Raw genomic sequence first — 26201 nt, forward strand, 5'->3', positions numbered from 1 at the left:
TGATATTCAAGTTGCACTCACAGATGCCTTCATGTTTAGGATTGTAAGTTACACTATCTTCCTTATTATTCATGTTAGTGTGGCAAATAATTTAACTTGTTATTTTCAATTTATCTGTGAACTTAATTCATCTTTCTTATAAATAGGATAAAGAGATAAACAGGGTAAAAATATTGGATTTAAAAAAGCAAATTTGGTAATCTCTTGCTCATATTCTTCTGGGCTTGTTCATTATGCCCATTCATTAAATCCACCTGACTTTTTTCTTTTAAAACAATTCTTAAAATTCTTAAAATTTGTCTTTTAAAAGTCTTTTGCTAATCTTTTCATATATGCATTTTAAAAACTCATTCTTTCTTTTTTTTTCCTCTATAAGGCATTTAAAAAACATTTTCACTTGCACGATGCATTTTTATTGGATATTGGCTATTATAATGATGCAGTGTGAGGAGTCCTGATTATGGTGTGTTTCTTTTAAGAGAGTTCAATTTTGTTCCAGCAGCAAATTATTATGAAACCCTCTGATACTGTCAACATTAAAGCTATACTTCTTTATTTGGGAGTCTTTTTATTTGTTTTTTTTTTTTTATTAGTGTTAGGGTAGGGCTCTTATCCCAGCCACAACTGATTTTTCAGGGGTCTGTGTATACTGCTTAGTCAGCACTGGGGCTAGAATAGAATTCCAATGTTATCCAGAACCACAGGACTTCCACGGGGTCCTTTCAGCTGTCAGCTACAAAGGAATCTTTCCAGCTAGCCTTCTTCCCCATACAACTCTTTGTTGTTTGGTATCTTTTTCTGCTACTTCTAGTCACTTCAGCATCCCATAACTATGGCCTCAGTCCCATCCATTCAGCAAAAATACTTTCCCTCCTTGTCTCCAGCAGCATATGCCAATTGTTAAGTGTCTCTGGGCAGAAAGCCAGGGCAAATATGGAGCTCAATTTATGTGTTTTCCTTCTCTCAAAGTTCATAAGCCTGTGGTTTCCGTGTCCAATACCGAGAACACTTGCTTTACCTATGATGTCTTGCTGCATGGCCTGGTCAGGTCAGTAAAGCCAGAAGCAGAAATTCTTGCCTCCATGTTTGAAAAAAAAAATTAGGAGTTAGCAATTTATATCTGGAGGTTTAATGTCCAAACCTTTTATAACATGAATGAGGTTTTAAGTTCCATTAAAGTGAAATTTAGCATACTTAAATAATTAAAAGTATAAAGATAACAATTGACTCTTCTTATAAGATTATGAATATGTAATAGAGCACGTGTAAACTTTTCTGACCCAGAATCTTCTTGTATTGGATTGAAAGCCTTATCTACCATTTTGAGAGAAAGGTCTTAATGAAGGTGTCCTAAAAACCAGAGCATGAGACTAGGTCTTGAGGATTAGATTCCAGATAGCAAACATGGACTTGCTCTTGGGACACAGGATGATGGAAGATGAATGATGTAAAGGAAAAGGAATTGAAGCTGGTGTGAAGGATGTGTCTATGGTAGCCACAAGCTCCATTTTGGAAGAAAGGCATCTGTTTCAATATTGCTGCTGGTTTGGCAGTTTGTTTTCATCTCAGTGGTCTTGAGCACTGAAGTCTCAAAAGAAGGCGACTAGGAGGAGGCTGTGGTGGTTTGAATAAGAATGGCCTCCATAGGCCCCTGTAGTCACCAGGAAGTGTCACTATTTGACCAAAAGGTTAGAAGGACTAGAAAGTATGGGCTGTTGAAGTGGATAAGGCCTTGTCTGAGGAACTGTGTCACTGGGAGTGGCCTTTGAGGTTCCAAAAGCCCATGCCAGGCACAGTGTCTCTCTTCCTCTCTTCCTGCACAACAGGATGTATCTCTCAGCTACTGCTTCATGAGTGCTGCCATATTCTACCCTCACTCCCATGATGATAATGGATTAACCCTCTGAAGCTGTAAGCAAGCCCCAATTAACTGCTTTCCTTTATAAGAGCTGTGTGGTCATGGCGTCTCTTCACAGCAATAGAACAGTCACTAAGACAGGAGGTTTCACATAAAAGTGGAAGTGGAGTACATCCCAAGGGTATGAAAATCTCAATATACCAACATAAAAGACATTTAAAAAATCAGCATGACATCTCTAAAGGTTCGTAACTGTTGAGAAGTAAAGTCCAAATATATCGAAGTGGGTGACATGCTAGGCAAATAATTTAAAAAGATAATTTCAATGATAATTTTAAACGAGGTTGAAATAACTTGATGAATGAGGAGAGCGATATGGGATATAAAAGGGAAACTGATTATGAGACAGAAATTCTAAACAAATGAAAAACAACAACACAAAACAAATAGAAACCTTAGAAATGAAAATCTCAGCAAACTGACAGAAAACTCAAAGCAAAGGCCCACCAATGAACTGTGTGAAGTAAACAATATAGTAGGGCTTGAAGATAAGATTGATTGATTGTTTATTGATTAAAAATTGGTTGGTGAATACATTCAGATACTAACAAACAACAAGAAAGTATGGCCACAGCTTCAAGACATCTAGGACACAATTAAGGGACTGTCTTAATCAATATTCTGGTGGTGTGAAGACACACCATGGCCCCAGTAACTTTTACAAAGGAAAACATTTCTTTGAGGCTGGCTTACAGTTTCAGAAGTTTAATCCATTATTATTATGGCAGGACCACATGCACATCTGGTACTAGAGAAATAGCTAAGAATTCTACATCAAGCAAGCAGCCAGAAGAGAGAGAGCCACCGTGCTTGGCTTGAGAATTTGAAATTTGAAAGCCCACCTTCAGTGACACACTTCCTCCAATAAGGTCATACCTCCTAATCCCTGTCATGTAGTGCCACTTCCTAAGGAACAAGCATTCAAATATATGAGCCAATATGGGCCATTCCTATTTAAACCACCAGAGGGATCACCATCTTTGGCATGGGAAAAAGAGCTAAGACAAAGTCTACCAGCATATAAAATGCATCCAATCAAAAAATAGGAGAAATTTCCCAACTCTAGGGAAACACACAGACATTTAATTTCAAGAAGCATTTGGAATTGCAGATAGGTAGGACCAAACAAAACCCTCTCTATGTCATATATTCAAAGACAAACGAGAACAATGGTGCATCTCTAAAGCTTCAAGAGGCAAGTGCCAAATTACTTACAGAAGTAAACGCAGGAGTATGACAACAGACTTCTAAACAGAAACTCCAGAGGCAGGGACAGAAGAAATGATTAATTCAAAGGCCTGGAAGAAAAAAAAAAACAGCCAAACACAATGATTGTATGCACCAAAATTCTCCCTTAAAATCCAAGAAGAAATAGAAAACTTATCGAAGAAGCACAAGCTAAAGCAGTACTTCATCATTAAGTGATAATTTCAAAGTATGATGCTCAAGGGAAAAGAGAAACAGAACCATGAGAGTGTGGGAAAGAATAAGTATCATTAGAAGAGCATATACACAAGAATTAACAAAGAAAACAACATCATCTACTCAGTAAACAGGTAAACTTCCAAGAAGAACACAGAGAATTTGATAATTACAAAAAAATAAAACAAAACCCAGTAATTTGTGTATAGCATTTAATAGCAACCCCCAAAACAAATGTCTAATTCAGTGGCACAGATGAACTAATGAGATAAATATATGATTATCATCTTCAAGAAACTCCCCTCCTTAAAAAGGAATATTTCCCAGACTTAAAATGAATGGATGGAGAATGGATTATATGACATTCAAAAGGAAGCAGGGATGTTATACTAAACATGGCAAAGAAGAATTCAAGCCAAAATTAGTTATTCGAGATAAAGATGGCCATTTGATTCAACTAAAGAAAATAATCCATCAGGAAGATACAAGAATTATAAATACACGGATATTGAACATTGTATCTAATTTCTCAAAACAAAACACTGCTGAATGTATAGGGTGGGTCCAGAGATAGTATATTTGATACTCTCCTATCATTACTAATCTAGATAGCCCCTTTCCCCCTAAAATCAGTAAGATTGTGTTGCTAAACTACACCATAAATCAAACTAAAACACATCTCTATGGAATATTCCAGCAGAAGAATAACCTCCATTCTTCTCACCCCCTATAAAACTTTCTTCAAAATAGGCTTCAATTTATACTGCAAAGTAAATCTTAATAAATGGAGAGAGAGATCGCACGCATGAGAGAGAGAGAGAGAGAGAGAGAGAGAGAGAGAGAGAGAGAGAGAGAGAATTTTCTTCTTGTCATTTAATAATGGAATAATATGAATAATCAAAATAAAGAGAAAATTGAGAAAATACACAAATACATAGGGTATCAACATAGTATTATTAATATTTATTTTTTATTTATGTGTGTGTTTGTGTGAGTAAATATCATTTATGTGCAGGTACCTGTGGAGTCCCAAAGAGAGAGTTGGCTCCCCTAGAGCTGGAGATACAGGCAGCTGAGAATAACTAATATGGGCACTGGCAATGGAACTTGGGCCCTCTGTGAGACGTCAAGCACTGAAACCCTTTAACTGCTGAGCCATCTCTCCAACCCCAGCAATATGCTTGTGAGTGATCAGAAGGTCATGGAAGAATCAAGTGGAAAATTTTAAATTCCTAGAATAAAGTAGAAGTAGAAACATGGCCCACCAAAATTGTGCCATCTTAAGAAAAGCTATGCCAAAAGATGAGTTCACGATTATGAGTGCCTGCATTAAAAAGAGAAATCTCAAAAAGGAATGATGGTTATACATCAAGGTTTGAACAAAAACCAGAAACTGACCAAAGCCAAACTCAATAGAAGGAAAGGAATGATACAGACCAGAGCAGAAGTAAAAGAAGGGACCTTGCAAATGTAATAAGCAGAGAAGATCCAAGGACCAAGTAGAGTTACTGTAGAACTGAACATTAGTGTTAGTATTGAACTAACACCAATGATCCCCAAACTACTCCATAAAACAGAAGGGGAAAGGAAAACCATGGCCAATCAAAATGTAGAGTTGTGAGCCCAGTCCCAGTAGATACATCTACAAAACACTCCTGCACCTAAGGATCAGGGAATATTGAGGAAGATGGGGCAGAAAGATTATTAGAGCCAGCGCATAAGAGTTTGTTGTGAGATTGTGTTTCCTTGTAATATTAGAAGTTATGCCCATAAAGTCTTATTAGACAATTTTTTAAAATGTAACGAAAAGACTCTAAGATCTGCTGAAATCATTCAGCAATTCATCAGGTTAGAAAGTCAACACATAAAATATAAGTAGAGTATCTGTTACCCAAAATGAGCATGCTAAAAAAGTAATCCTGTTCACATTCACAATAACCAAATTCATAAACAACTCAATACCCAGGAATAAATGCAACTAAGGAGATTAAATACTTCTACAATAAAAGCTACAGAATGTTGGAGACAGAAACTGAAGCCAGCAGATGATAAGGCTTTCTATCTTGTGGACCAGTAGAATTCATATTTTTAGATTGCCGTATCACCAAAAGTGACCTATGGATTCAACACAATTCCTTCAAAAAGGTCCAATGGCACTCATCAAAGAATTTCTTAATTTTAATTCATAAGGAGCAAAGGAATCTTGAACAGAAAGAGATAAGAAATTACTATTAAAGACATATTAAAAAATAAATGCCCCAAGTCAACAATCTGAGCAACAATGGGCAAAAAAAACCTTGATAGACAAAAGAAGAAATAAGCATAATCCATCAATATTTGACTACCAAACATTCAACATTCTTTCTCATCAGGAAAATGAAAATTTTATTGTTGATATACCATTTCACATTGATCAGAATGGCTGTTATGAAAACACACATACACATATACACACACACATGATAAAACAACAAACCTTAGCAAGGATATAATGGACAAGGAATTCTTGCACATTTTTGTGTAGCCACATGTAAGTAAAAACAAAGGATCTCCCAAACCTTAAAAACAGAACTACCATGGCAGCTCTGCTGCTCCTGTGTGTACACCTAAGTCAGCACACTACTTATATGTCTGCACACCCATATCTACTGTGGTGCGATTTACTATAGCCAAGAAGTGGACTCATCACCAGATAAACAGCTAAAGAACACCCAGCATATGCATTCAATGATGTATTACTATTCAGCCATAAGAGTGAAATCAAGTCATTATTATCTCGTGCTTTCTCTCATATGTGAACGTAGAACAACAGCAAAATTAGTAAAAGGGGGATTGTGGGCATGAGAAAGAGATCGGAAAGAGGTAGGAGTGGGGTGAGTTAGAGAAACCTGACCTAAGTGTATTTTATGCAGGTAAGAAAATTATGAAATGTATTATTCTTTACAGTTAATGTACACTAATGAAAAAGTTATAAGACATTAATGCATACAATGTTCATATAAAAATTTAGGGTAATAAAATTTGTATATTTATAACCAAATATTTTTATTAGCAAAACCGTAATCCTAAAGAAAACCTGAACTGGGTCATAAAATTCCTAGTTCTTACATTAATTTGTTCTGTGCCAAATTTATTTTATTTATTTATGAATAATAAAAAGCAAACACATACCAGTGTTACCCACCATAAACTGTGTATGCTTTTGGCTCTCAGTGAAGATTTGCAACAATGTTAGTAAAGTCACGTCTACAGGATCGGCACATGCAGCCTTTGTGTCAAATCTCATTTGGCATATACAAAAAATGTTGCCCTATCTTGCTGGCACACGATTTTGTTTTGTTTTTAATTGCTATGGCTTGGATGTGGCTCGGAAAAGAAATGTCATACCTCCAACACAGTGAAATGGTTAAGTGTAAGATTAGTTGTTTTTTTTTTCCAAAAAGTCTTAAGTGACACTTTTATGAGTTTAAAGTCCCCTGCTTAATGGAACATACCACTCACATATCACACTGCTGACAACGTTGCTTAGCTGTCCATCTGTCTGAGGACAGTTTGAATCCTAGCCCTTGAACAGAATTGCAGGTGACAGTGAAGCCATTTCATTCCCTTGTAGCCAGCTCTCTTCCAGCTGAATGCTAAACGTGATATATTCTCTCCCCCTGCGTGAAGTTCAGAGTTCCCGGACCCACACATACCACCTGAATTTTCTCGCTTTGTAGCTTTTCACTCTCTTAGGTATGTATTTATGCTCTACTTTGGTTTATTTTATTACAAGTCAACATTTAGGAAAGTATAGCTATCAGTGTTGATTGCTTCTTCTGAAATAAGATTACTGGAAGAAATTTGTGGCTATCGAGGAGGGGCCCCTTGTTCTGAGGAGAAACTGACTTAGAGGAAATGCTCAGTGTGTGTACATTTGGCATCACTGACTGAGCAAAGTTCTCAAAGGTACTTTTCTCACTAAACTGCACTTCTCAGGGTTCAGGAATGAATGAGTTAGAAGACAACAGCATCTAAATATTAGTGCTGATAATTTTCTAAGACCATTATATATAATCTGTCCTGATTTGATGACTTGTTCATTCCATAGCATTCTGCAGATGCTGAGATCAAGCCCAAGCAAGGCTCTTTGTATGCATGGCGGGAAGTGTGTCAGTGCTACTTTATGGAGTTAGAATTTGAGTTTGGGGTATCAAGAGAAATGGTGAATTCACTTGCAGCAAATGGATCAGGAAGCACTCAGGAAAAAAACACCTAGAAAGTAAACTAATGCATTCAACTGATACACCACTCACCTCTGTAACCTCCTGACGTTGCAGAGCTTGAAAGCCTTTAGAATGTATCTGGCAAGATACATTTTAGTGGAAGGAACTAAAAAGACTACAGGAGAAAAATTAGGAAAGTATCTTGCCCTATGCCAAATCAATATGATTCATTATTTCCCATCAACTCTACCCTGGTTAGAATAAGTTCATTCACTAAAAGAATAGTAAAAAAAAAAAAAAAAAAAAAAAAAAAAACTACCATTTTCTGTAGTTCTCTATAACAGACTGAAATTCAGATTTCAGTAATCAAGAAAATTCAAAGAAGGAGGTCAAGGGAAAGTGAGAAGAATGGAGACAGATTTTATAAGTGAGGACTAGACCAGTGTGTTTGCCAGAAAGCTGTTGACCTGAGTCCCATAATGATATCCTGCATCACCATGCTGTCAACACACAATAGAAGCATGGAGACCTACCTATTAGCAAATGAATTTGAACTGGTGTGAGTTTTAAGCTCCTGGTTTTAAAATTTCTGACTTGAGATATTTATTAGATACTGTTAACTCTTGGCACAGGATGGCAGGGAGTGGGGGAAGGCTAGATTTTTGCTTTCTCTTATTCACCCGTCAGTAATATACTAGTCAACACATTCGTTGAGGCTGAGCACTTCAGTGCATGGCAGCTCACTAGGAACCGCCTTAACGATTTGGAGATAATAGAATTCATATCACTAAACTAGTTGTTGTAGGATGATATAGAGGGGAAACTGTTGCTTAATAAGCAAAGTCACTTTGGCTGAATTTAGAACCACTTAAAACATATACCTCTGGGTCTATCAGGACATTTCCAGAGAATTTAACTGAGGAAGGGAGACCCAACCTGAATATAAGCAGCACCATCCTATGAGGACCCAGGAAAATATCAAACAGAAATGAAAACCCATCTGAATGCCACCACACCATTCTGGCTCCCTCATCAACCCAGAAGAGAGCACATCCTCACCACCATGGCTGCCAGCCTCTCCTGTAGCCTTGTGTCCTTCCACATGAAGGCATTTAAATGCTTGCCATTTAAATCTTTGAACTGTTACCCAAAATAGGTCTCCTTTTTTCTTTAGCTACTTCATGTCAGGAATTTGGTCATAAGAGAGAAAAGTAAAGAACTTTGAAAATATGTATGGAGAACCAAGGCCATCACTGTACAAAACCTGACATGTAAACTTTGGGGACTGGTTTTCCAGACTTATGTGGAGGGGTTTGGCACTACGGGGTAAAGAAACTGTAGAGAGGTATACAGAGAATGTCATAGGCTGTCCACAGGTTCTAAGTGGTTCTAAATCCAGGTAAGCTGACATTGATTATTGATTATTAATTATTAAACATTTCCCTCTACCACATCCTACAAGAAAAGAAGTCTTATGACATGAATTCAGTTGTTCTCAGATCATTAGAGCTTTTCCTAGTGAGCCACCACATACTGAGTTGTTAAGCCTCCATGAATAGGCTGACCAGTGTATATCTGATGGATGTGTCAGACAAAGCAGAGTCCAGCCATATCTTCCCATTGATTGCCAAGAATTAAAAGTATCTAATAAATATCATAAGAGTCAGAATTTTTGAAGCTGGAAATTTAAAAATCACAGGCCAGGTCAAATTCCCTTGCTAACGTATCAGCAGAAATGCACACAGTAAGGCCCATGAGGCTTTAGAAGAGAATGGGCATCTATTTGGTATCAAGTAAGGGGCCCCCATGTATTCTGGCAAAGAATCTGGCTGTGTATTGCCCATTTTCTGGACTAAATTAAAAAAAATGGGACTAAGTTGCTTGACAGAGACAATGCCAAGACAACCCAGCATTCAGGCTGTGGTACAGTTAGTGTTTATTGCTCTTGGCGCAGCAATGAGAGAGTGAATGATATGAAAAATGTGAAGTTTTTAGAAAATAAAAGATATTAATGGGAGAATGTGATCAAATTAGGGTGAGTGTAGACAAAATTGCCACAACTGTTAGAGATCCAGGGGACAATAGGAGAGGTACCTTGAGGGCCAGACCACATCCATAGAAGCCTCATTTGTGAAAATGCAAATTCACTGGAAAGAAAAGAGTTTGAACTGAGAACACCACCCCAAGGTTCTCCTACCCTCGACCTAGGGAAGCCTTTCCTGGACTGTCTCCAGGGCATAGAGATGTGATTGAACCATTATAAGTGGTAGACAGCTGAGCTGGGTGTTTCTAGGTTCTTGACCTTGTGTTCAAAAAAGAGAAATAAGACCTCACACACATTTGCAAAAGTAGCTTGGTAACTTTATTCAAAGCAAAGAGATAGAACAGATTAGAGAGGGTGGGAAACACTATGGAGACTGACGGGGGGGGGTCACAGAGTGAGGCCCAACAGCCCCTTGGTTTCTCCCTAAGGTCTATTTTTATGGTGTCTAAAGAAAGAATCTGGTTATTAAGGGACATGGTTTTCTATTTTGATGGATAAATTAGGTCATATCTCCATTTTTTTTCCCTACTGTGGATGCCCCTTCCCAAAATGACTCTAATTTTAATCATATGCCTGCCTAATTTTGTATTGGTCACATACAATGTGTTCTTTACAAAAGTCTATTTTGAGGACCTAGTTTTGCCTTACTGCAGTTGTATCTCAAACCAGTTCTTTCCAGATTGCCCTTTGAATTCTTTGAATCTGGATACATAAGGGATATATTTGAACAAAACTGATCTGAATGTTGTTAAAGGAAAAGAAGCTTATTTCTTAGTCTAAGGGAGTACCTGTACACATCCAGATAGGAGTCTGATGCTGCTATGTACGTTGTTTGGAAAGGGGTAGCTGTCCACAGTACTCACAGGTAAAAGAGTTAGATCATTGAGTTCATTGTTCGAAGAGGTAGATGTTCAGAACTCAATTCAAGTAGAGTTCTCAGTTGTTAGATTATTTCTGTGCTTGCTTGACTAAGAAAGGACCAAGACACTTCAAGCTAGCTACAGAACTTGGCAGCATCACCCACATGATGTTCTTTTGTAGGCATTCAAAGTACAAGAGATACAGGGAGATGGAAGAGCCCACAGAACGTTTCAGAAAACCCTGAGGCCAAATAGTGTGTGGCTGCCTCATATTTCCAGAAAGGAGGCCCTCAGAACAATTTACATGAAACTTTGAAAGTAAAGCCTATGCTACAGTGGAGATTCCAGGGTGTTGGAGATGTCAGGACCATGGGACATTTGTAGAGGAAAGTTGAAGGTCTTAAGTAGAGTCAGCCCTAGAGAGAAGATGTTTGTGTTTTGGGCAACAGAACTGGAGAGGCTGGGCTATCCATGACTACTGGAGCCCAGATTATGCTACCTCAAGCTCCAGATGTAAGACTTGGCACTTTCTGTAAGCCAGTCTGGTCTTTTTGATGCTCTCAACCTCCAGTTTGGACTGGAAATACTTATCCTGTGACATTATATGTTAAAAGTACATAGTCATTTAACAAACAGAGAAGACAAGGACTCATAGAAGGCAGGAGGATAGTAAAGTTCAAGCTCTGCTTGGACTACTACTAAGTCTGAGGCTAGCCTGGGAAACTTAGTGAAACCTTTCTTGAAATAAAAGTACAAAAAGAAAGGAAGAAAGAAAGAAAGAAAGAAAGAAAGAAAGAGAGAGAGAGAGAGAGAGAGAGAGAGAGAGAAGGAAGGAAGGAAGGAAGGAAGGAAGGAAGGAAGGAAGGAAAGAAGGGAGGGAGAGGATCCTGAGGGAATTCTTATGGTTAGAGTGTTTGCTCAGTATGTACAAGGCCCTGGCTTCAATCTCTAGTACTGCTACCAGGTCCCTGAAGGTGTTCCAATAATGTCAAACATAATTCAGGATTGTGTTGTTTCCTTACAAAGAAAAGAAATTGTAAGCATACACAATGGGAAAACAATGTATACCAGGGTTCAAAGCAATAAAATGACTTCAAATTAGAGTAGTAAATTTGAGACCTAGTAAATTAGAGCAGCAACCAAGGAAATTGCCTGAAGTTTGTTTTAAGATGTACCTAATGCTTTAGTACACATACTAAAGCAAGGCTTCGGGTGAGACTACCTGAGCTACATTTGGATATTTCTGATCTCCCAGGCTCATTATGCAATTTAGCTGCTGTTGGGTTGGTATACGGGTGGGACCTTTGCTTTCCACTTCCACTGTCTGTCCCGAGTATGAAGAACATGACAGGCACTTGATCCCTGGCTTCCAGGCTTCCCAGGCCTGGACCTTGCGAGGTAGCTGTGGTTATTCTTGACTTTCTGCATTTGTAATTTCCTTAAGACTGCTTATCAGGAGGATCAGAGGAATCAAGAAGAAAACAAAAACAAACAAACAAAAAATAACCCAGAAAAAACATGTAGAAACATGGAGGACTGTAGGTGCAACAGATGCTGGAGTAGAAGTTAAAAAGAAAAGGAGAAAACAGAATAATGTGGGAAATATCCTGTCTGAAGGGCAGCGTACTGAAAGACATGAATCCTCAAGTGGCAGAATTACAATATGTATATAGGATATCATATATATAATCTTAAAAAAAAAAACTTGCAGGAAGGACAGAATCCCCACAAATGACAAATCCACATCTCTGCACTGAGAAAAAATAAAAACAAAACTAGAAATGTGTATGCAAGTGTAAATATTTCTTCCTTTAAAATATAATGCAGAACAAATGTGGAAATATTACTGTGACATTTTTATGAAAGGTATACTATCTTTCTTTCTTCTTATCTATGTGTTTGATATACTTCAAACATAGAAATTAAAATATGAGACCTGGAATGTGACGTCAGGAGAGGGCTTTCTTAGCATGAGTGAAGCCCTGTGCTTCTGTCCAGCAAAGCATGAAGCCTGGGGCGGGGTCGTGATAATCTCAGCAGCACTTGGGAGGTCAGAAGTTTAAAAGCATCCTCAGCTACAAAGGTCATTAGAGTACAACCTTGGCTGTATGAGACTCTATCTAAATAAACATATATGGAAAGTTAGCAAATTTTCAATTGCTTTTTACGATGACTTTTATCTCCTCATTTCAATGTGCCAAGTCCCAACCCTGAGTAGCACCTATCAAACAGAGTAAAGCAGACCCTTACTGCTACTCACTTTGAAGAGACTTAACAATTTGCCTTAATGGTGAAAATGTCATTTACATGAGTGTTGTTGAGCCATAGCCCTCAGCCTGCTGCCTGCTTTGGTAAATAAGATATTATTAGAACACAAGCACACACATTGCTGTGGGGTTGCTTTCACTGTAGCCAACAAAAGTAAAGATTTGCAAGCTTAAAATGTTTACTGTTTATTCCTTTAAGTAAAGATTTGTCAACCCCTGGCTTAATGATGCTTCTTTTTATTTCTCTTCAACACATTAGCAGTTTGTTCTTTACAGTGAAGTCACAAGTCTTACACCAATTTGAGGATAACAATTAACTCAATTTAATGGTTATAGATTTGTTAGAGGGGAAACCTGAGGTAAAACTAAACACCAAGGAAATCTAAAAATATCTCTGAGTATGTGCTTGGCTGCATTTTCCACCTTTGAGAATCTCAATACTCATGCAAGACTGGTTTTGGGAATAACATGAAAGTTCCAACTAGTCATTCTGATTCTGCACCAGGACCAATTACCCTCAGATACATAAGTGCTTTCCCATGCTGCCCAGCCCCAGCCACGTTAGCTTACAATATAGAGAAATAACTTATTTGTCTGGGTATAGACTTGGTTGCTGTTTAGAGTTATCCTGCCATATATATGTTAGCTTCCTATGGAAGGGATGGAAGTATTGGCTCTTTACAGCTTTTCAAATGCCTGACACTCATGTTGTTATGCACAACAAAAATAACCCTTCCATTGGCCATGGGTGGAAAGGGACTCCAAAATCTCTGCGTTAGCTTAAAATCCAGGAAGGGCATTATTTTGCTTCTTTCAACTGGGAGAAAGCCAAGTTTTCTTCATTAAGACTAGATATGTTCCTGATTTAATCACTTAAGTCAATAGCAATTATAATAACAGTCTCTTTGATGACGCATTATGACTTGCTGCAAACAACTTCAGGGAAAATCCTGCCCCAGCACCCCAGGCTCTTTCGTTAAAGACTGCACTTGCCCTTTCTGATCAGTTTGTTCTATGAGACTACCTCACCTGCCCTGGCCCAACTTCCATACACCCCTGCAGTTTGCACTTGGTTAGTTTAAGCATGGCTTCTGAGGCACAGCTCCTTTCACAAGCCTCCAATGGCAAATCCACAAATAAATGTTGAATTCATTTGTTAGTTAGCTAATCATTGGTAAACCCCCAAAACCTGTAATGAGCTCACCAGTTTTCTGAATTCTTGCAATAATAGTAAAAAATAAAGAGTGCTAATGTGTACATTTTTTGTGTCATCTCCTTCAAGGCCAAAGACAGAGCTGTGTGTTTCTTTTAAAATAGCATTGAAAAGAGAAAGGGACAGGGAATGAGAGGCAGACAGATCATATAGCATGACAAAGAATTGAAGATCTGTCTCACCTTTATGTATAATGCATATATGCACACTATTTGAATAAACAGCTATTTGTTAACACCAATTTTAAAAATCATATTACATTAATGAGATGTACTCGGAAATCCATTAGGATTTATGAAGATCAAATAACCCCTCTTTAAACACTCATCAAGGGCAGAAGAAGAAAGGGGCAAGTAGAGCATCTCTTGGTTCAACTGAGAAGCCAGATTGACCCTGGATACAGGCAAAAAAAAAAAAAAAAGTGTGTAATTGTTCTTTTTTAAGCTAGGAACTATTCTTTTTTTCCTCATTGAAAGTTAGAGTCAGAACCACGAGATTTGGTCCTGGCAACTTAAGCCTCTTTGTTCTTCTTCTATTTTTCATTTTACGTCAGATTTTCCAAGATGCCAAAATGGGTAATTTATAAAGAGCAATAAACATCTCCCAAATCCTGAAATAAATTAGTTTGTAAGACTACCTTTCCTTACAGAAAGCTTACAGATTCTCAGTACTCTCACAGTGTCCTTCCAGATTCTGTCCCTCCCCACCACCAGGCTTAATTCCCTCCAGGTCTGGGGAGAGCCTGCCTTACATCGTAGTCCCCATCACTGCACATTGGATAGGCTATCTGAATAAAATGGACTTGTGTGCTTTCCAACTGTCCTCTAATGAAATGTCCAGCAACCCTGTTTTGCCTTTTAGGCAAGATGTCAGGAGAGGTAGGTGGTTGAAAAGCAGCTCAAGGATGAGAGAGACAATAATAAATGCCTGTGGGATGTTAGTCCTCCTACATTCCTAGGACAAAGAGAAGTATTTCCAAGTATTCAGTAATGAAGGACGGCATGGTACAATAACAACACAGCAAGTCTGTCCCCATAGAGTGGAACTAGATGAGACAGGACTGTTTTCCCTGGATGATTCACCAGGGGTTCATACTAAAGGGAAAGTGTTGAAGAAAGGATAACGACCATAATTCATGCTCACCCTTTAAGATAAAAATCCCTTCTCATCTTTGAGCCTCTAATAACTTATAAAAATTTATTGTATAAATATTTGTTGAATAAGTCAATCAGCTATTATTCTTCTGGGATTTCCTGAGATGTACTAGTACTGACTTCTGTTACTCTTCAGGTGTCTATTCTAGAATTTTGAAATAGTGTGTGTGTGTGTGTGTGTGTGTGTGTGTGGTGTGTGTGTGTGTGGTGTGGTGTGGTGTGTGTGTGTGTGTGTGTGTGTGTATGTGTGTGCGTGTGTGTGGTGGGCAGGGATAAATAGAGATGTTTTCCTCTCTTATTCTCCACTTCATTTTTAATGGGGTCCTCACTGAACCTAGATCTCATCTCATCAATTCATCTAGGTTGGCCGACAAGCTCCAGGGATCTACCTGTTTCTGCTTCCCACATGGCTGGATTATAGATCTTATCTGAGGCTGTCTCCAGGAATATGATATATGGTTCCACACACTCTGTCTGCCAAGGATGAGCCTGAACTTGGTTGGGGGTCCTGAGGAAGGGGTGTTTGGCAGTGGTGTAAAGAATGACTCAAAGTCTGATGAAACTACTAAGTCACACCATGCAAATAGGTCTCACATGGGAGATTTATTAAAAGGGATGGAGTCAGAGGCTATCTCTTGGGGGCAGGAGAGAGAAGGGGAAGAAGAGATGGAGGGAAGAAAAATGAGGACTTTTATCAGGGCCATGGTGCATGCCAAGAGGACATTCAACAGAGACTACAATGTATCACCTCTGGGCAGCTAGTGATGATGTGTCTTCTTGTCTCCTCGTCCCTCAGGTGCTAGCTAGGAAGATGCATGATTGCTAACATTATCTCAGGGTCCCTTTTGGCTGGTTATGGAAGTGCCTGATTGTTAACATTCAGGTCTTTTTCTTATCAGAAAGAGAACTAAAAGGGGAGCTATGGTGAGGTGGGAATAGGGGTGTTGGATTTCTTAAACCGCTTCCTACTGTCCAAAGGCATAGTCAGTTTTGGGGGATAGCTGATTGATCCTCACCATTAGGATACATTTGGTAGTTGTAGGCATCAGGCTCCTCTGTGATCAGAGGTTGGTAATACTGTAAGAGGAACTGATTCATCATTTGGTTGGAAATTCTTTGAATTTGTCTTTTAAAGAATATGTAGAAGAGGTTGATGAAGCAGGGTGCAAATAATAAAATCAGAAATAGGAGAAAAACAGGGGTCAGGAGAGTCTGTATCCATTTCCATATGGGGTTTTCCAAGACCTAGGGATCAAAGGCATTGAGATGATCCTTACGCTTTGGAGGGCTGTTTGGAGTTGTTGAATTTTATTTCTTACTATACCGCACTGGTTGATGTAGAAGGAGCATTCTTTTGGGAGAAAAAGACAAAGGCCACCCTCTTCAGCTGTAAGAAGATTTACTCCCATCAGTTTTGAAGTACTACTGCTGCCAGGGAATTGATATGTCCTTGGAGAGTAAGTATGGTTTGTGTCACCTGTTGAAGATCTTGGATAAATTTCAAAGAGAACTGATGGTACAAGGTTAGGGAGGCAGCCAGTCCTGCTGTTCCTGTCGCAACACCAGAGGTTATTTCTCCAGCAGCCAGGAGGGGCAGGATTTGAATTGCCTTTTTTTAATGCTGAGCAGCTATTGAATCCATAACTGGGATTGATGGGGACTCCTTTTCATGTATCACCCCTAATTCAAGTTTGTACACATTGGTGTACAAACTCCTGACCAACTGGCATGTAGATGATAGACTTGAAAACCATAATGAATCAACATGTTCTAGACTGTAGGACACTGTGGTAGAGATGAGATATCAAGAGTTATGGTTTTGTTACAGTCTAGGGAACTTAATATTCCTATGGAATGTGTCCTTCATGCCTTGAAGCAGTCTGCTATGTCAAAGAGGGTGATATAGAAAAGGTAGGGGGTCATGGCACCACCAGGGTCAGGACGATTGGTGAAAGGCAAAGCAAGGCTATTTGACAGGGTCACTGAAGAAGCTGTAAGTGGCAATTTTAAGGAGGCACACCAAGCCATCAATCTCCAAAGCGGCCAGGTTGAATGAGATTAAGTAGCTGTTAGGCTGAGGTCAGAGTCTGGACCCAATCTTGTTTACACAAATATATTGAAAATATTTTACCTTAAATTCTGAAAAAGACTACTCAGTTCTCAATTATCATCCCTCAATCTTTACTAACCCTGCCCCCCCATCCTCTACTTCCTTCTACATTTATACTTCTTGGCTGACTCTCAACTTTACTAACAAGGTAGCAATAGAAAACCCAGAATTTGTGTAAAAACTTCATGCTTCCAAGATTTCCTAGGTGGATATAAATCTTTTCTCCACAGGATTCACAAAAGTCAATACAAATTTAATTATCCTTCACAACATGGTCAAAAGTTGAGAAAATGGAAAAAAAAAGAGAGAGAGAGATGAAATTCATATCAAGAACAAAACCAAAATATAAAAACCAGTAATAGCTAAACAACACCCAGCACATGTGCATTCCCAGGTTAAAATATAAGGCTTTTGACTACTATTGTATCTAACCTAATTCATCTCATTGTGTTGCATACAATGTATTTGTTAATCATAAATATTACAAAGGTACATGCTACCAAAGGCATAGACTTTCGGAAGGTATGTGTTATTTAGAGAAATACATATATTGCTTTTGAAAGAACACCATAAATAGGAACAACCAGTCAAGCAAATTTTATCACATATTTTTTAAAAAAACTAAAATGTGTTTACTTTAATAAATAAGTGGATTTGACATGTTTAACATGCCAAGATGCTCTAATGCTTATGGGTGGCTCTAAGATATGTCCATACTGAGGTGTACAAGGCCATTGTTGACATTTGGCAAGTCGCCTCATGAATTTTCAGGTGTGAAGTTTGATTATTTTCCATTTTACAGTTTAAACTGAGATGCTGTGTGCAGCTGTTTTCTCCAGGATCATCAGGTGGCCATGGGCTGCCATTCTCTGTAGATGCTGGTTTCCACGGGAACTAGAGCCTTGTTCAACAGATCACAGACCACCCGTTTTTACAAATGGCTTCTACAAAGAAGCTGTTTTTAAAAATTATTGTTAAATAGAGGTATATTTAACTCTTCAAATGTTATTCTTAAATTGGTTTACTTTTGGAAAGAGAGAGAGGTTTTCACTCTCCTGAAAATTAAAGAATATTATGATTATAATGCATAAACTCAAATTCACAAAGCAGCTGTCACTATTTATTTAGTATTGATGAAACTTGGTACTTTGAATACAACTTAGATCATTAACTCTTCTAACAGGGCAAAAGATACAAGGAATAAACGATGTGAAGCTAAAACCTTTGTCAGAAGCAATTGTTTCAGAAAGATTAGATAGCGACTGAAATAGTTTTTTTTCTCAAGGTCCTCCTCTACTGTTCCCCTTATTTTATCTTAATATATTTAGAGAATAGCATGTTGAAAAATGATTCAGAAAATACAAGAGCATGGAGAAAGGAATTATAGCCAGGCATGATGGTCCTTACCTATCATCCTACACTGCCATCCTATGTAATCCCAACACTTGAGAGGCTGAAGCAGGACTATGAGAGGCCAGCCTGAGCAACACAGTGAGGCCATATCTCTGAGGACAATAGACCAGAATTCTCAGGAAGAATGGCTTTTGACTCTGGGGCCATGGAACCAGAGATGGAGAGAGGAGAGGATCCTATATTTTCAGGTTCAACTTCTTTCTTCTGAAAAATGAAGAACTGAGTTGTCAAAGTACTCAGATTTCGATCATGATAATTAATGCTACAATGAAGACAATAAGGTCTGTTATATAAGTGTGTGCACATGGTCTAGGTGTTCCTGGGATGTTCATTGTCAACCACCTGTGTCCTTGTTAGAACTCTCCTCCCCCAAACACTATTATCATAAAGTCTAGAACAATTGTCCCTCTATGACTAAGAAACAATGCTCCATTGTTTGCATCAGTAAGAGCCCTTGTTCAGAAATAAGGGACTCTGTTGTCTCATTTACACTTGTATAGTAAGTGTTCATTTACAAATAACTTGTTGCTTTCCATGAGAAAATTTATCTCCTTATGCTCTCCTCCCTCAAAGTCATTTAAGCAAGTCCATTCAAGAATGTTCTTGTCTTCTTTCTACCAGACCATGCTCTGCTGTGTTTAATACTCTGAGTAAAGCTTGTCAACAAATCAGCTTGGGCAGGTTAATTCTTACTAAAACCCTTTCTCCTCCATCCCCCATTCCATCTCTTTAAATAAAACACATCTTTCTCTTCATATGACTTTCAGTTACAGTTGTATGTATATATCAGCTAGGTTATTTCCACTGTAATTAATTAAAAGCCACGCTAACAGTAGCTTAAACCATCAGGATACCAACTGTTTACATAAACAGAAGTCTGGAGGCAGGGCTGTGCCTGGGAGACAGCAGATCAAATTAGACTCAAGGCTGTCTTATGGCTTCCGTGGTGGCAGAAACCAATCTGATTTCTGTCAGTCTGGGCTGAGTTAGTAATTGAAAACACCTAACTGAAGAGAGGGCAGAAGCAACCAGCAGGCAGATCATGTCAGAGCTGGGGATAAAACATACCAACCTGTTAAGATAAGCTATTATAAAGGACTTGACAACAACTCGGTCTCACAGAAATAACAGGTAACAAATCTGTTTTCTGGGGAAACTAGATGGAAAGAGCTGAGGAAAAGGGCTGGAACATCCCCGGGTAACTTGTTCTTATTCATCACACATTAAATTACTACTTGATACTCGTGAGCCATCCTAGACTGAGGAGGTCAGGGGACTGGTGGCCAAAGACTATTCTTATTTTCAAGTTGATATTCTCACTGAGAAAGCATACATATTAATAATTACACTTCCATGTGTTGAGTGTTCTAATGGTTACATATAAAATGATAGGGAAACCATACAGACAACAACTCCATCCATGAGTGCCATGAAAGGCACCACTAAAAAGATGGCTTCAAGGAAGAAATGTCTTAGTTACCTTTCCTACTGTTATAACAAGTACAGCTTAAGGGAGGAAGGGTTTATTCCTGCTCATAGTTGAGGGGTAAAGTTTACATGGTAGAAAAATGCAGGAAGCAGGAGCTTGAAGCAGGATCATGTTATGCCTACATTCAGAAGTGAAACCAAAGAAGGCAAACGTATGCTCAGTTTGCTGCCTCCATTCTACACAGGTCAGGATTCTCTGCCTAGAGAACCACCCCATCCACAATTAAGTTGAATCCCCTATGTGGTGGTTTGTATATGCTAGGTTCAAGGAGTGGTCTGATTAGAAGGTGTAGCCCTGTTAGAGTAGGTGTGGCCTTCTTGGAGTAGATGTGACACTGTAGGCGTGGACTATAAGACCCTCATCCTAGAAGCCCGAAACCCAGTCTTCTGCTAGCAACCTTCAGATGAAGATATAGAACTCTCAGTTCCTCCTGCATCATGCCTGCCTGGATGCTGCCATATTCCTGCCTTGATGATAATGGACTGAACCTCTGAACCTGTAAGTCAGCTCCAATTAAATGTTGTCCTTCTAGGAGTTGCCCTGATCATGGTGTCTGTTCACAGCAGTAAAACTCTAACTAAGATACCCTATCAAGTAATGAAGCTGAGAAAGTCCTCCACAGGAATGCCCAAAAGCCCATCTCCAAGGTGAATCTAGACCCTATCAAGCTTGCAGTTTTATAGGAATCATTATAAAGGGGAAGACAGTCCAAACACAAGAACACTTTAGGAAGGTGTGGCCCTGTTAGAATAGGTGTGAATGCAGGGAATGAGCACAGAAAATTATCTCACAAGAAGACTTGAATTTTGCTTTCATCAACGCTATAAATGCACATTTATGACCCAAAGATTAATATGTTAAGATAATAGTAGATGATCTGACTCTGGTTCTCACCATATTCAGCTGATAAAAGTTTTGGCTTCTAAGAGACTCTATTATTTCTCAAAGTGATAGCTACATAGTTACATAAAAGCATACCCCCCTCTCTCTTTCTCTTTCTTTTCCTCATTCGTGTGTGCGTGCATGTGTGTGTGTGCGTGCGTGTGTGTGTGTATGTGTGTGTATATTTTAGAGGAAGGATTTCTCTCTGTAGCCCTGGCTGTCCTGGAGCTTGCTCTATAGACCAGGCTAGACTTGAACTAAGAGATCATCCTGCCTCTGCCTCCCCAGTGCTCAGATTAAAGCCATGTACCACCACCATATTTCAAATAAGAGACAGTCACACAAAACTCCATGTGCTTGCAATTCAAGAATTACATTCTGATTTCTGAAGTATTAGTAGTTTCTACATGGAATAATTTGTATAACAATATATATGTTCTATTTTCTTATTTACTATTCATTTACAGAAACTGAGGTGGGGACAGGCTTTTTTCAAGCTTCTTGGCAATTTAAATGTGAGTGTTTGCTTTAGGAGACGGAATAAAAGATAAAGAAGATAAGCTGGAAAAACTGTAATTCCAACCTAGTTTGAAGTGGCCTGATCCCCACTTCCAAACAAATCAAGTTCTTAAAATTGTACACCTATTTTAAAGTCCCATGTGAAATGTTCCTTACTATCAACATTGCCCCCTGAAAACAGGCTGTGCTTGCCTTGTTTCTGCTTCAGGACTACCTCCACCCATTTAATTCATCTGCCAGTCATAATAAATAATATGCTGCATAGCCCCACATTGTCAGTGGAAGAAAAACTCTTTAAATAGCTGTAAAGAATCCACTGTGTATTGCAAATTCTGTGTAGGTGGATAGCCAGATCACAGTTTTAGGAGACCCAGAGCTCATTGTTCTAAAGCCATGGTCAGTTACTGTAGTTCCTACAACTCCATTGTTTCAGGTTATAGAAGTCCATCTACAGTCATCCAGTTTTCCTGAGGGCTTTGCTTACCTTAGAAGTCATCCTTTAGAAAAATATTCTCTTTCTACTCCCTAGGTTTGTTTTTGATCTACACCTTCTTGAGACTAAGAGTTGCTTGTTCTTATCCATTAGTTGCTGTAAATCCTTAATGACCAAATGTTAGCCACATAGCAGATATACCAAAGGCCCCACACAGCGTAGTTCTTTAGTCACATACAATGGAATTCACCTCACTTTAATAGCTGAGTCTTCTGGACAAAGAACAAAGGCTGACATTACATTTCAAGACAGTCTTCTACAAGGCAGCTTTATTTCTACCCTTGCATTCACCAGAGGGCACAGTTAGAATAATTTTGGTTTTTCAGTATCAGCACTATGAACACTCTGAATGAGATAATCCTTCATTTGGAGATCATCCTCTGCACTGTAGGGAGTGCCCTCTACCTCTGGATCCAGTATGTTCTTCAAATTTTGGCAAATGTCTCCTAGATGTAGTCAAACATCTCCAATATTTTTCACAGGAGTAATAAAACATACACAGGACTCTTGTTGGGAGCAAATGGATGCAACTCAGGAAAACCTGGACCTTCATAACAGCAGCAGACATCCTCAGGCCACATGAAAAGAAGCAGTAGGGGAAACCTGCAACTGAGATTTTGTTTTATATGGTCCCACACAATTCTCATGTTGGGGGAGTTATAAACACGGCCCACCATACCACATCATCTGGACAATCATAAGATTTTTTCAAAACCAATTTCTCTGTAGAGCACACTCAGTGTTTTTGACGTTTTCTGACTCAAAAGTCTGAGCTTCAAACCACTACTTAATAATGAAAACAATTCTTTGGTTTTATCTTCCTGAATAAATATGAACATCTATCAATTTCAGACTTAGTCAAATTAAGTAAAACTACTGTTAAGGGCTGGGGAGATGACTTAGTGGTTAAGATAGCAACTCCTCTTGCAGAGGACTTAGGTCCAGTTCAAGCACCCATAATCAAGCAGCTTGCAAATACCTATAACCACGGCTGCATGAGATCTGATGTCTCTAACTTCTGAGGGCACCCATACTGGTTTGCACAGACCTACACACAGACATATACATACACATAATTGAAAATAATAAAATGAGATGAATTTAATTTTGTATTTTAAAGCTAAATAAGTGTTAAGTTCTTTGTGTCACTAACAGTCTAGAGACTGGGTGGCCTGTGGACTGCCCATCAATGTCACTTCAATAAGAAAAGAGGAAGATCTATGCCATGGCCACTGATGACAGTATAATCCTGCTGGGGACATTTAAAGTAGTATTTGTTTCACAGTTATTTCCAACCCATCTCCCTCACCCCACCCCCAATATTCAAACATATGCTCAGAGCTTTCGGGAAGGAAGGAAGACTACCCAGGAGGTACAAAATGAGCATGATTCAAATGTTTTGTCAGCTGGAGTCCTAGCCAGCAACCAATTTTCACAAACTCTTGTGCGTTATTCAAATTATCATAATATTATTCAAATAATCATAACACAGCATTGGGTCTTTGACCTATTAATTATCCTTTCATCCGTTCCGTCCCTGCTGCCGAGTTAATTAGTCAGATGGTGGGGTCTCTGCTTTATGTACATTATCTCAACGACAGAAAGCCACAAAGTTGTATCAAGAACTGCAGCGTTAGAGCCATCCTTTTCCGTCCTAATAATCATGCATGCAAATTATTTTTTAATCTTTTTCTTCTAGATAATAGCCTTGATATTCAGAGGAGAGCCAGAATCCTTCATCTCTTTGCCACTGTGTGTATTGAAGAAGAAATAAATGGCAACTAGTCATCCAACACCCCAGATTGCATCCTGGCCCACTTTTCCTCTCCTTGAAACAGGAAATCACTTCTTAGACAAGTAGAATTCTCTTTATCCTGTCCTTTCTACCTCAAAGCCATGACTGTCTTTGATTGACACCTTTGGTGGGATACGACCCTGTCTTCTGCTATACCAACACCATGGGCTCGTCATTCAGAAACCAATCTCTAGCAGCTCACAAAGTGACTTCTTGAAATTCCTTTCTCGTATAGCATAGAGCTCACCTTGTGACATCAGCCTCAGTAAGTAAACAAGAAACCACATATCTCCTGTCAGAAGTGCTGTGTAGCTACTATTTTTTTTATACACATCTGGATTTTCTGTCAAAGTTTTTATTTATTTTGGAGTATGAAAGTCCTTTTCAGACTGACAAGTAAGACTATTTTAGCAAATACATTGAAGTTGACATATCTTTATTTCCTGTTATATCATCGGGAGATCAGTGAGAAGAAATTGTTTCAAAGAAGGGAAGAGTGATACAGTGCATTGTCCCATGGTGATAAAACTAAGAAATCTCTTAGGGAAAGAAGACACCCAAGGGTTCAATGATGGCAAGAAGGCACATGTACTTCTGGGACCTTTAGCTGAAGCTTCTCTCACAGAGTAGGCTACCCAGGGAGCTGGAGCCAAACAGAAATGAGGACAAGAAACTGCCTCACAAGGAAGAACTAGAAAGGGTGAAATACCCTGGCTTCTTCCTCCTGGCTAATCTCTCACCAGAACCTCACTAATGGAGTTCTCTAAAAGCTATGTATAAAGGACACTGAATGAAGTTATTTTGCAGAAGAGTTCCAATTGGATCCAGGGGTTGTATCTGGTCCTGTGGTGATAGTAAGTGAGAGCTGTGTAATTAGCACTGGTCAAATGATGAATTTGCAAGGTCCATCTACAAGAGCATGCGAATTTAGCCTTACTCACAGAGAACTGACAAAAATTTACAAGCGTACACCAATCTAAACAAGTTAGAAGTACACCGGCCAAGTTAATAGAATAAATAAGACCACCCAGGAAACCAATGACTTGTAGTACAGTAGTAGTTTTTCTGGGATGCGAGACAAACAGTGCTCCAAAGAGCAATGGGGTATTCCCATATGCTACTTTACAGAGCAAAACCAGATAGGATCATCATTTTGCTCATGTCATTTAAGGCCTTGAGATCAGGTTATCTGGATCATCAGGAGGCTCAATTTAATCATATGAGTCATTAATAATCAGAGAGTCTTTGCTGGGTGCATTGAGAAGCAAGAGGGTGCAAGTAGTATCAGAGAGGGAAGAAAGGGTCTCTACTAAGATTTTCAGATTCTAAAAACCGTGAAAGGGAACCAAGAGTCAAGAAATGTGGTTAGTGTCCAGAAGCTGGAAGACGGTACAGAAACTCACTTGCACCTTATCTGCTGTTCTTCATCAATGTTTCCCCTCCTCCAACTGGATGCTGCACAAGCATGCTGCTATTCTCCATCTTGAAAAACAAGCACAAGAACCTTTCTGTGTCCTCAACTCTCTGGTGGTGAATCATCTCTTACAGAAAGTCCCTTATTATTATTATTTTTAATTGAAGCACATGGTGCTTAATTCCTCATGTCTCATTTTCTCTGAAGCTCACTCCAAGGAGAATAACTCCTCCATCGAGTGATCAATTTTCAGTCCTTATCTGACTTGGCTTAGCAGACACATTCAACATAGTTAATCATTCTCTTCTCGGTAGCTCCATCCTCAAACCACCTTCTGCAAAGTTAAAGCTTTGTTATTTTCTTTTCATTTTCTACTCTCATTCTCTTGACAGCTTAAAGCCTTCTGGAGTCTAATTCATGGCTGGCTGGCATTTTTATCTCTAGTTCAGAATTTTATGAAGAACTACATATTCAGCTACCTAACTATTTACCCACTCTGTTGACTAGAGCCTTTAGGAGGACTCTCGACCTAGTAAGGAAGAGCATCCTCTGGGTTAGTTTTCTCCATATCAGTTCTTGATTGACCCATTCTTCCATTAATTCAGGCTAGAGACCTTGGTACCATCCCTGGCTCTTCTTTTTTTCCTCATATTTTCAAAACAAATACGAGTCTTCAAAACTATACTTAGCAACTACATGTCAACTTTTCACTAAAAGAATAGATGGATGATACTTGGGGCAGAACTGTGAAAGGACAAAATGAATCAGGTCACCTTACTGTGACATGACTGAGAAAGTGCTCAAATAGACTGGAGACATACCAGGAAGGCTTGGAAGTCATAATTTGAGCATGAGGATAAATGATGATTCACCTGGATTATAAATTGCTGATAGAATAAAAATCAGTTAACTTCATCAATTAATACAGAAGAAGGAAATGTCTTATTTCAGTAAAAAAAAAAAAAACAAAAATTAGTAGATTTAGACAAAGTGAATTAGAAAA

Source organism: Grammomys surdaster, unplaced genomic scaffold (genome assembly GCF_004785775.1).
Source record: "Grammomys surdaster isolate TR1022 unplaced genomic scaffold, NIH_TR_1.0 191, whole genome shotgun sequence".
NCBI classification, from domain to species: domain Eukaryota; kingdom Metazoa; phylum Chordata; class Mammalia; order Rodentia; family Muridae; genus Grammomys; species Grammomys surdaster.